Raw genomic sequence first — 13,469 nt, 5'->3', positions numbered from 1 at the left:
AAATATGGACAAAGCGTCTGTGACGTCACCCATAGACTTTCTGAAGAACGGGTTTGAAGTCGTTTATGGGGGGTATGGGCGGCGCCATCTTGGAAAATCTTGGGAAATCCTAACCCCGCCCACCTTCTGGCCAATCCATATATGGGTAAAGGACGCAGCGCACGTCACTCAGCTCGCTCTGCTACTCCGGTTATCTCTGTGTATTTTAGGCAACGAAATATGTTATAAAACACCATACTAACTCTTTTCATTTTCATTTAAAGAAATCTTAAACATTATAGCCACACAAATGTGGTCACGCAACGCATATTGATTATATTCACTGCATATAACGTTTGCCTATTTATAACAAAACGAAATATAAAACACAAACCTGCCTCTTTTCGTTTTAAATATAATATAAAAATATTAAACATTTTAATATGGTCCAGGCAATATGTGCATTTGAACTAAACAACAGATGTTGCAGTAAACAACATTACAGATCATATTCGTTGTATTAAAATTTAAAATGACAAAACTCAACCCAGTCTCTTTTTGTTAAATTTCAGTTTTATCAATATTAGCCATTATAAAAGTATAAGTAAAAGGTACAAGAAGCTATACAAATAAAACAAACAATTCAGTCAAACATACAAAGTCATCGCTCTAGTCTAACCATACAACGGTAAAGTTAAATTATAGCTTATAAAGTTATGAAACTTCCCCTCAGTCAAAACGATTGGCCAGGGAACAAATTATAGATTCACGAGAACAGAGATCGCCCGTTAGATATACACAAGAAGACGAATTACATCTCATGTTTAACCACTACAGAGACGCCAGAGTCCGCGGCAAACGTCAGAACGTCTAGCCGAGGAAAGGCTATTCCAGGCGGGGTACATGAGCGCCGAGCGACCGGTCATCGTCTGGATCTCACAACCTGGATAACATTTTCAGAAATCTTTATAAATAAACCACAGATTTGAGCTTTAAAGTAACACTAAGTAACTTTTCAACCTTCATAATATATTTCCAAAATCCTTGTGATGGTACATCGACTTAAAATAGGTTGAATGACACGTCTGCCATAGCCTGACGGGGTTTGTATAGTTTTTAATCGTACTTTTAAACTTCGGGGTTCGGGTAGTAACACCCGCGCACAAAAAGAACTACAAAATTCGACTGCTTTACGGCATAGGCTACCTCACTTCCCCCAACACGTCCTCACATGCTGTTGGACTTGTAAGTATATTGCTTATATTGTATATCACTCGGACAAGCACCTGGCGTTCTTGTTGATGGATTAGTAGACATCTTCGGAGGCTAGCTGTGCTTGTTCGATGTCCGACGATTTGTAACGCGTTGTGTTTATTCCCCAATCGAACTCGTGTAACTGTCTGTCACATGTTCTACCGTCCACAGCATTACTTGATAGACAAAAATAGGACAAGAATGAGCGTCAAACAGAAACAACCCGCTTACGGGGTGTTCGAGGCGCACATACAATACAGACTGCCGAAAGTTAAACAGGGCGCGCGCAGCTCTTAAAGGGGCAACGCCTTATTTCCACTCGTTACAGCTTCTATCCGACTGAACGGGGACCGGTATACAGGGGGGAGGGAATCAGGCCGTGAGTGAAGAGACTGCTCTGCGTGAGTGGTATTTACGACAGTAACGTTAAATACAAGTAGTCCACAGCGACTCTAGGGGTCGTTGTTTGACCAAAACGGAAATCCTACATAGTGGGGCTTTAAACAACTACATTCTCGCCTGAAAAACTCTTAAAACTACATTTCATGATACAGAAACAGTAGTATTATACTTCAACTGTGTTAAAAAATGGCACTTCTTATGTTGTCATTCTCCTTGGCACAGCCTATGCTCGTTATCAGCTGTCAATCAAGCTGTCAATCAAAGTTAACCACACCCTTATTTGTCATACATTTTATATCTAAATATGATCTAAACTAACGACTTAGAAAAAAATTCACCCCCCTTACAGTTGTCAGGCACTCGGAACCTGTCGAAAAATACAATAAAAGTCCATGGGACCACACTGTAAAAAAAAAAATCGTAAAATAACGGTAAAAAGTCTGGCAGCAAAGTTGCCAACCACTTACCATAAAATTAAAGTAAAATATCTTAATTCCAATAAAGTGCAAAAACTATAATTTTACAGAATTTTTCCTTGTTTGAATTAAGATATTTTACCTTAATTTTACGGTAAGTGGTTGGCAACTTTGCTGCCAGACTTTTTACCGTTATTTTACGATTTTTTTTTACAGTGTAAAACTTTTATTTTATGGATTTTTCCAATATTATAATGACCAAACACCTTTAATAAAGTTATGGCACTAAAAGTTCTACTGAGAAACACTGTTATTTTACAGGTATTTCCTAAATTATTACAATCAAACACCTTTAATAAAGTGACGGCACTAAAAGTTCTACTGAGAAACACTGTTATTTAACAGACCTTTCCTAAATTATAACGATCAAACACATTCAATAAATTGTCAAGACGTGCTCAAGAATGTAATAAAACAGTTTTATTTTAGAAGACAAAATAAGTCTGTAAAAAAACTGTATAAAACTGATTAAAATCATCTCAAACTTTAATTTGCAGCACTTGTTTACATATAATTTAATAGTATTTAAACAATGTAAACTTGTAATCTAAATAAAATGGAATTATTCAGACCCCTGGGGGGTCACATAGTTCTGCATAGTTCTGATATTAAATATTATATGGTCTTTACATTCAGAATCCACTATACAAGTTTATTAATAAGTTAAATCAAAACATACAACAAAAGTTTACCAGAAGTGACAGATACAGCAAATAAACAGCAATCCAGCAAACAGCCAGTAATCAGCTTGGTGCATCTGGGAAGAAAAAAACAAAAGGACACTGTCACACTATGATTTTCTCAAAATGATTTCAATTATTTTTGTTTCCTTTAAACAAGCTTAATACATTTTTATTTAAATTGTCTGTTTGTCTTCTGATTTGTCTGGTATCTAAAACTTATGTCCGATTGAAAAATGTGCATCACCAAAAGAAGGAACATGTAGATTCACAACAATGGACATTCTTTTCCAGAGGTATCATTGCAAGGTAAACGCCTAAAAATACCAATTTGTATTACAAAATAAAACCAACAATATTTGTATTAACTGGAGGTGTTTTCAGACTGCTGTGATATGGGTAATGAGGGTCTTTCTCTCATTCTCCAGGGAATTAAATATATGATATGTGTTTAAAAAAAAAAAAAAAAATTCTCATTGTGTGAGATTATTAAAGTACTTGAGATAGTAGTTCACCCAAAAATGAAAATTCTGTCATCATTTACTCACCATCATGTCTTTTCAAACCTGAAATGTCTTTCTTTTGTCAAGCATTAAAATTAGATATTTTTGAAGAATGTTGGTAACCAAAAAATGCATAAAGGTTTGGAACAACATGAGGGTGAGTAAATTATTTGGGAGAATTTTCTTGTTTGCCTGACTGTGAACTATCCCTTCAGTTCATGTGTGCCAAACTCCTGGAGGGCCAGTGTCCTGCAGAGTGTAGCTCCAAACTGTTTCTGGTTATCTTGAAGATCTTGATTAGCTGGTTCAGGTCAGTTTAATTAGGGTTTGAGCTAAAATCTGCATGACAGTGGGCAAATTCCAATCAAAAGTGAGCATCCCTATGCCCTGGGGTTTTTAATATATGCTTAGTAAGGGGCCGTTTACACGACTCAGTTTCCAACTAAAATTGTCTCGGTCTAAACTACTGAAATGTGAATCTGTGAAAACGGTAAAGGCATGCATATGCGTATTATGTGTTTAGTCTATAGGTATGCGTGTGTGAATGCGAATGTGCACAGGCGTAGTCTTTCTTTACAGAGTGACATCACCAGTTACTTTGTGGCATGGATAAAACAGCGATTTAGACGTTTTCGCCGATCTGTGAGAAACGGGAATCGTTTTAATAACGTTATCATCTGTACAAAGAAAAACTTTTTTGTTTTTAGTACATCGTTGTTGTGTAAAGTACCTAAGTTTGTGTGTTCTTGACGTCTTTTCTTTGAACCCTGCAGGTAGTTACATTTAACGTAGCTATTAATAGTTTTACCTATGGAACTTTATATGAAATGTATGATGAAAATGTGTGTAATATAGCAAATCCAAACAAACAACTCAAATTATTCTGTTAAATTGAATTCTTCCACCATATCTAGTTTTAAAATGAATCACTGGGACTTGCCATCCTAGGTCACATTACCATAAATATAAAATAAAATTACTATAAGATAAAATTACTTCAGTTAATTTACCATCGCATGTACCCTTTGCTAACGCATTTGTGGAAGGGGATTCTCCCCTCATTTACTCTCCCTTATGCCATCCGAAAGGTATATGATTTTCTTTCTTCAGACGAACACAAAATTTAGAAAAATTTTTAGAAAAATTATCCATCTCTTGTGTTCGTGTGTCGAATAATGCAAGTGAATAGACAACAAAATGCTGAAGGTCGAAAAAGTCCAAACACACATCCTGACAATAATCGAAGAGCATTGTAAAGCTCATATGATAGTGCAGAAAACTTCCTGTGTGAACAACACAGCAGCTGTTTGTAGGCTGCATGTAGTTTCTGGAGCATGCACTTGCATTATATTGGCTTACAATAAATGGATCATTTTTCAAAAAATCTCTGTGGAAAGAAAGTCAGATATACATCTGGGATGGCACAAGGGAGAAAAAAAAGAGATAACTTTTTTTGTTTTATATACTGCAGTGGATACTTACTACTGAATGATGGGCTTGTTTCTCTGTTGGTGCTGTTGGCGCTCCGTAAACATTGTTCCAATGCTTGATCTAAAAAATATTTTAAAAACAATAATAATAATTTTTAAAAGTGTGTTAATTATTGTGTGTTAACAGACTATTGATCAGGGTGACATAGGACAATTTTTTTATGTGTTCCTTAAGTGTTATATAAATCTGGAGAACCCCAGAGTTTTGCTATATTAACCAAATGGTAATAAAGTATTGTAATCAATCCACCATAAAAACATGGTTTATAAACTTTTACTATGATAAAAACCAAGGTTAATTTAGCAAAGGACCCTGGGAACATGTCCTAAAAAGAACAGCTCATCCAAAAAATAGAGTTCTCTCTTTATTTACTCCATGTTGTTCCAAAACTGTATGAATTTCTTTTGTAGAACCTTAATTAAGATATCTTGAGAAATGCCTTCATTGTTTTGTTTTCCCATACAATGGGTTCCAATGTTGTTTTATTCCCAACATTCTTGTGTTTCACATAAGTCATACAGGATTGAAAATACTTTCATTTTGAAAGGACATAAATGTTTGGGTCAGCTAGGCCTGTGAACTCAAGAAGATAGATAACATATTGTCTGGAGGGTTTGAACCAGTGTGCCTTTGAGCAGAGTTTAACGTTACATGTTCTGTCTCTATTTCACGTGTATTTTGATATAACAATACTCACCGCATCTGAAGATCATGTGGCTGGATCATATTTATTCCCAAAATTCCTGGATCATGAGGGAAACACACACATACACAGCAATATTAGCTATTTGTATATTAGCATTTTACTAACAGAGACATTTGCGAAAGCTTGCAAAATTTTACTCACTCACAAACTTCAAAACATATTATGATGACTGATCGGTAACGTTAGGCCTAACGTTATAACGTATCCCGCGATCAACAACTATTCAAAAGCCTAGTTTGCATATTCTTCTAGAGTCAAATAGTGTGGTTATAGTCCCTCTCCGTCTAAAGAGACAATGTTCTCAGTCATTGTAGTCAAAAACTATGCCGTTTTTTTTTTTACCTAAGTTAAGTTAACGTTAGCTGACAATATTTACACATGCTAGTAACACATAACATTAGCCTAATACATTGAAACATGTACTAATATCGATATAGCTCTAATCGCGTTTAGATTCTCAATTTAACACACTATATTTTGATGTAGCAGAATTGTTTTTATAAAATATAAAGTTATTTAACATTACCTTCCGCAGATTGCAATATGTCCGTTACACGTTGTTAAAATGCGTTGTCCATATTCCTTGTTTGTTCTTCATTTACATCCCGCAACTCGCTCAAAATAGAAATTTACCAGTCCGATGTAAAATAATCCATGTTTTAAACAATATTTGCCACAGAACCGACGTATGCTAGTACTGAAGATCCCGAGCGAGCAGCACACACACTGTCCACACTCCAACAGTACGTATTCAAACTTGACCTGTAAAAGGCGCGCATAGTTGTCATTGGCCAGATTCCTGGATGACAGTCTTGAATAACCAATCATGCTCAAAACAACTCGGAGAGACAGCCAATAGTGTGGTAACATTGCAATTACAGGAAAAGATGACATGTTTTTTAAAAGAAAGATTATGAAAAAATATACACGTGCTATTTATTTAGCTGTATTTGTAGGCTGGCTGTTATATTTATTCAGTTGGTTAAATGGCGTTTTCATTGCAGTGTATAATTAAAAATTAAACTTAAAATAACTTATAACAACATATATTTACCACTGCTCTGCTAAACAGCAATTTAACAGAGCAAACAGATTATATATTAAACAGAGCAAACACTATGTATTCATATAAAATTCTGTATAGACATATGAAAAACTAATGGATTGGTATACTCTGGGTGACATTATTACATCCATGTGACCCATAATGACCCTTTTGCACTTTAACAAATTATTGACCTTTCCTTTAGAAACACTCTTATGCCTAATAATGTCTTGCTTTTCACCCTGTGTGGCACTGGTACTCAACCTGTTGGTTTAGGGTTAATCCTCTGTCCAACGCAACACTTTGCTAACATTGGCATAATTCTATACAAGTTGCAACATATACCCCGGGTTTCACAAGCAAGGCTTAAGCCTGTAGTCCCAGACTAAAATGCACATTTCAGCTGTTTTACCTGAAAGCAACTTGCACTGACTTATCTTAAAATATGTCAGTGCCATTGTTTTGTCTCAAGATGGTGTGTCAGTGAGAAACATTGAGGAATACCACAATACTTATACTGTAGCAGTGAAATTGTCAGGCTTTTCTATTTACAATGAAGTAAGCTAATGCCTGCACAAAATATGAGCATTATAATATAACAATATAATATGCAATGATACAGTGGCTTCATAAATTCATTTAAAACATAAAAAAATAAATAGTAAAACCTCATGAATATAAACTTCCCAGGAGGACTTAAACGCACCATATGTTCCACCATGAACCCTGTTGGCCTGCTGTCTGACCAGCAAGGTCAGTTTAACAATAATTGTGCAGTTTGCTTGTATCCAGAATTACAGAGTTTAAATGTAAAAATACACTTAAATCTAAAACTAATAACATTTACTTTAAAATGACAAGGAAATATGTTAAATTGTTAGTATGGATATAAACCTTTAATATAATGAGCTACATATTTAATTACACAATTTGATTGTAATTTTACACAACTTTGTATGTAATTTAAGAAAAAACAGAAAAATACTGTATAAATAATACAGTAATTGTCATGTGAAAAAAATAAGAATCACTGTAATTTGTAATTAATGAAATAATCCTTAAATTAACAGTCAATTAATTAATTTACAGATATTGTTTGTAATTTTACAGAGTTTTGAATATAATTTAAAAAACAGAAAAATACTGTATAAATAATACAGTAATTGTCCTGTGAAAAAAATAAGAATCACTGTAATTTGTAATTAATGCTATAATCCTTAAATTAACAGTCAATTAATTAACTTACAGATATTCTTTGTAATTTTACAGAGTTTTGAATATAATTTAAAATAACAGAAAAATACTCTAAAAAAAAACTAAAATTTAGAGTTTTTCTCTGTAAAATTAGGATTTTTTTTTACAGTGCAACCTGTAAAAACATGAATTTATGCTGTGAAAACGGACTTTTTAACATGGGGTCTATGGACATTTGCTCCCTTTTGGGACCTCCCTCTAGCGGATTTTTGATGTATTGCAGTTTTTCGCACTTCCGGGTAGGCTTCATTTTTCAGATTAGAATGTTGCCGCTTGGTAAAACCATAGACATGTATAGAAAGGCTAGATGGCTCAAGGCGGAGTCAGCTGTGTCGTCACTTGGCGGCCATCTTAGGTCAGGAGACTGCGCTGCTGCTCCCTGCTGCTGTGGACGGAAGGTGAGTGACATACGCCAACTAAAATGCTCGTAACTTGCTGAATTCTTGACGGATTTACAAACGGTTTGGTTTATTACAAACCTTATTAACGTGGCTATGATTTGTGCTGATGCCGTTTGTGGCTATAATTTTTCACAAGTATGCAGTTAAATAGCCGCATCCCTGACGTTTATGACACACCAAGCCGTTTGAAAATCGGTTGAAAATTGAGCAAAATATAGTTATTTCAGCACTACATGCACAATAGACTTTAATGTTATAACTGGACGAGCGGTCCTGTCCTAAGATGGCCGCCGTGTGACGTCGTCGGGTCCCATTGGCTCTCAGCGCCGGTAAGCTATCTAGCCTTTCTATACATGTCTATGGGTAAAACTGCTTCAAATGTCTGTGTGTTGTTAGCTATCGGCGCGTAAGCACAGCTTTAGCTCCGCCCACACGGCACGCCTCCAGCCGCTCGTTTTTTTCCGGAAATACTCGGTACAGCCTATCTTTCTTTTATAAATATAATAAAACTAAAGAATTTTTGGAGATATGAAGGATGCAGTACTACTCTATAGGTACTCAAGATTAACATGAGATTGACTGAAACTGAGTGTTTCACCCCCCCTTTAAGTTAGTATTGCATTACACCCAACACTGATTATTTTTAGTATTTTAATGACTATTTAATATTACCTCTGAACTTTGACTAGGCTAGTGAGACGGTTTTGGCTGGGCGGTCTGCACAATGAGGAAACAAAACGTGGAAATAAGGGATCCAATGCATAGAGAGTAAATCAGTTCTGCATAAAACAAAACACAATGCACAAATTAATTACGATGTGCCACGTAATACAAAGTCAAAACAAAAAATACATTTGACGCCAAACACACAATGCTGTATAATAATCAGTGATCATGCAGCAGTATCTATGGAGATACATTTGGGTAGATTTCAGCATTGTTCCAGATGGAGGTTGCAAACTTTGTTACAAGACCCAGAGTTTATAAAATTTGTGGAGAATTGTATTGATAAATATTGTGAACTATACGAATGAAACTACGACAAGTATTAGATGGGAAGTGTACGTAAGAGGAGAAATGATACAAACAACATAATAAGGAATTACATAATAAGCAGGATCAAATAAAAAAAAAGTTGAAATTAAAATAAGTATTGATAATAATCCTGAAAAATTACATAACCTGTCTATCATGAGAGCTAAATTAACAACCGACAGCCTATATATAGCCTTTCAAAATCCACAAATGTGTGAGGGGATTTACAAATGCACAGAAAGCAGTTCACAAATTAATGCCAGGCAGTTGTGTTTGTAAAATAATAAAACATTTGTAAATATTAATAATAATAATATTATTTTATATTTTATTATTATATTTAAATTTTTTTTTTTTTTTTTTTGCAAATCTCATTTTATTTATTTGTGAATTTGATTTTTTTGTGAATCTCTTTACATTTATTTGTAAATATTAATCTATTTATCTGGAATAATGCAACAATTCTAACCCCATAATCCTCCTCTGCTATTCTGCCTATTTTGTGCTTCACTTGAAAAAGTTCCTTTCATCTTTAGTAACTGGAGTCACTTCAGTTCTAAAATAATAACAATAATTGAAGGCTACTAGTAAAGCTGAATCTGCGTGGCCCTGATTGGCTGCGGGGGTATCCCGTACACGCGTGCGTTGGAGGCCGATGACGTCACCGCTCGCTCGCTCGCGCCCGTCTCGCTTCCCTCATTGAGAGTTTCAGTGTCGAGTCTTCTGAGGAGAGGAGAGCAGTTCACGGTATTTCTCATATTTACTCAACCATCACACACACTTTATACAGTTTGATTAAGCGACAGGCTCATTTCTGTATTGTTTTCATCGATCACAGCGATACTTGTGCGTCTTTTCTGGCATCTTCCTTCTGAAATAAACATTTAGTGCAGCAGCAGCGAGCATGAGGAGAATTCATGTTGAGTTCATTCAGACGATGTTGTGTTCGTTTGTGTGAGTTTCGTCAAGTCAAAGTTTGAGATCTATGAAGGGAATGTATGGATATCGATCTCAAGTGTCATACCCGGAACAGATCTGCTAAATGGTTTACATTATTTTACTTTACTCTTACATACTTCACAGCATAATGAGCAACTTGAGATATTAAATCAATAGCCTACTTATAAATATGAATAGCGTTTGACTCTTGGAACAATAGTGCTCTTTGGTGCTCTTTATTTTAAAAAGTTTTATGATAATTTTGAGTTTCTGCGCATATAAAATGTCATTATAATGATCTAACTTAGTGATTAATGAATCATAAGATCAAACTATATTTTAGATTAGATTAGATTTTAGATTAATTTGGACATATTATGCTGCTGTAGCCTAGTTGTTTATCTAGTAGGGCTGGGCGATGTGGCTGAAAATCACGATAAGTGTTTCATATCGGTCGATATCGATATTGATATTATTTATGATCTATTTAAAGGACCAGGAGAGAAATATATTACATTTAAAAAACATTTTTATTTTAAACTTAACCTTCCTCTGATTATAATCCCCTCAGTTATAAAGGCAGAAATGTCAACACATGGAAAACACTCAAATAATTATAATGTAAACTCACAATCACAATGAACACTTAACAATTATCTCTTAACATTAAGGTGCAAAATTAATGAATACGTAAGAAATGCTTAATAAAGAAAGAGTAATAAAATAGTGCAAAGTGTTAAATAAACATAGAGAAACCGACGACGGTCTTGTATAATTTGCAGACGACATTGGTCTGACTATGGCACACCGGACGAGAAGCGCAGCGTACTGATTGTACTGTACAATTAAATACAATCGTTGCTAAGTCTGCAGTCTGAACACTTTACCTCAGAGCGTCCGTTAACTGAATGAATTGAGAATATCACCTGAAAATTCAATAACATCAGCAGTTTTCATCCACGCTGCTGATTTCTGTAAATTAATGTAAAACTTAATGTATATTGCAGCACAGGTTGAAGTCAGTATACATTAACGACAAATAAACGTAAATGGCGCTCTGTGGCGCAGCAGGATTTTGAACAAGGTCCTGAGCCGTTGCTGGGCGCCGCGGACAGATGCTGAATGGCGCCGCCGGTGTTTGTACGCTCATAGAGAATAATGTGTTCGAATTTTAAAGACGCGCCGCCAGGGCTCCAGACTAACTTTTTTCACCTCCGTCCTGGAACCGTTCTGAAAAACAATTAAGACTGTTTAAGACATAACCAACATAGTTTACGTGAATACTCTCCAAAACGGACATTTCGACATAATGTTGTGTGTATTTGTCCATTCAGACAAGAAATAGAGCTCAATTCGCGCACAGAAAACCGAATAGAGCTCTTTTTTTGCGTCGTCACTCTTATTCAGATCTATATGTCTGCTCTACTCATTCTCCCAGACGTTTACATTTTTTAACGTTATATGAGACATGCAGCGCATGTCAACCCATGTGCCGCTGGGTAGATCAGCACGTTACAGTACACGGGTGAATGACGGATAAGGATTTAAAATGTGAATAAAAAGTAAAATTGTACGACTTTCTATACTTATTAGAGTGCTGTGTATGTAATGCAATGATATCTACACATTTCAAGAATGTAATTAACCATTTTTTTTGTAATGAACCATTTTTCTTTTTCCCCATGAAAATGTCATTCCTGGGTAACGTAATGAATTTCTAAATTAACTACATTTCTACCATTGTTGGCATACATACAAATGTACTGATCTCCATATTTGGAGCTCAACAAACAATTAGCGCTCGGAAAACTACATTTTAATCACAATTAATATAATCAATTTGTGATTTCATATAGACATGTGCGCATCTGCCACAAACGCAGGTCATCAGACTGGATCGCTTCCCAAATCGTCACTATCTAACATTTTTGTCTAGTTTTTATTCGTTGACTAATATGCCAATAGATTTTCGTCATAGTTTTTGTCATTCAAAACTAGTTTTTATTTAGTTATCGTCTCGTTTCCGTCTGTGAAAATAAGCCATGTGATAGATGTACCGCGAAACAAGTCTCCGGGTGAGTAGTTGGCCAGTGATAGTAACTATAGTAACAGCATGAGAAGACGCGTTCCGTTGTGGTCAGTGCTTGGTCGGTTAATTTTGGCATTTTCTAAGTTACCCTAATAGGCTCCTAAGGCTAGTAATAAATGAACACACATACAAAAATGTCTTTCGTCCTGTAGGCATCCTGGAGAATATTTCTGTTCGTCCTAAACACATTTTCTATCGTCCCCAGGATGTTATTATAGACCTCTTTCCGCGGTTGGAAAACACTGATCGATCGATTTTATTTCATTCCGGTAAGTTGAAATGTATCTTTCAAATTACCTATTGATCATTCGTGTTTATTTAGCCTACAATTAACTAGTAGTAAAGAGTAACAGATGATCGATTCACGTGCCGCTTGAACTCTGTCAGCGATTTGTCAAGCACCAAAACGGTGTTTATTGTTTGAATTTCGTAATTAAATCTGAGAGCTGAGAATTTGTTTCATTGCATTAGTAACCTTCTCTGCCTTGGCAGCCCTGTGGATTCAGTTTGTAAAACTGTAGGTTGTTTTTTTTGGCGGGTGTGCTTGTGCTGCCGCGGTCTAGTTTATTTGCCATGTTGTTTGTGTATCTCTATTCCAAACGCGCGGGGGAAGGGCTGAGCCCGTTCGGAGCTACGGGAGCCCAGAGGGAAGTGTCGGCGAATGTTAAAGAGAAAACTGATTTTCATTCAAACAAATCGAAGTAAACTACACATTCGATAAAATCGATTTAGCCCAGCCCTAGTAATTATTTATAGTTACTAGTTACTTCTCACAAAAAATAACTGCATTAGTAACTGAATTACATCATTACAAAAGTAACTAATTACCAGGGAAAGTAACTATTGCGTAACTTAAAAAAAAAAGTTTAAATATAAGAAATTTCTTGGATACCCCCAATATGAAATGTTTCGTTCTCGGACACACTCTGTCTCTCTCGCGCACTGTCGAGCGCGCTCGCGGCATTCGCCTCGCTTTTGTCCAGTCCGGTGCCTCATAAACACACACACACCAGAGAAAAAACTTTGCAGCTCATATGGCTGAGAGAGAGCCTACTCGGATGAAAACTGCTTCAGTGAGTTAAATTATAGTAACGCCGCATTTTTATTGACAGTAACGGTAATGGCGTTGTAACGAAGGAAACAGTAATTAGTTTGATTACTCGTTATTGAAAAAAATAACACCGTTAGTAACGCCATTTATTTATAACGCCCTTA

At 35.6% G+C, this 13,469-nt stretch overlaps 1 protein-coding gene and 1 long non-coding RNA gene across 2 annotated transcripts in view; one reads left to right on the top strand and one right to left on the bottom strand.

Annotated features, from left to right (window-relative positions):
- The window catches only part of LOC309494460 (uncharacterized protein), a 310,444-nt gene that overhangs the window by 75,159 nt on the left and 221,816 nt on the right, over nt 1-13,469 (top strand). The gene's annotated exons all lie outside the window — the stretch shown is intronic.
- Nucleotides 2,746-5,664, bottom strand: LOC309505690. Its single transcript, XR_014208544.1, has 3 exons — nt 5,483-5,664; nt 4,777-4,845; nt 2,746-2,868 (listed from the first exon to the last, which is right to left on the bottom strand). It is a non-coding gene; the product is annotated as an uncharacterized lncRNA (long non-coding RNA).

This window comes from Leuciscus leuciscus (assembly GCF_965113295.1).
Source record: "Leuciscus leuciscus genome assembly, chromosome: 1".
In the NCBI taxonomy this organism is placed as follows: domain Eukaryota; kingdom Metazoa; phylum Chordata; class Actinopteri; order Cypriniformes; family Leuciscidae; genus Leuciscus; species Leuciscus leuciscus.
The sequence above is the reverse complement of the archived record's forward strand: the minus strand, read 5'-3'. Positions and strand labels throughout refer to the sequence as shown.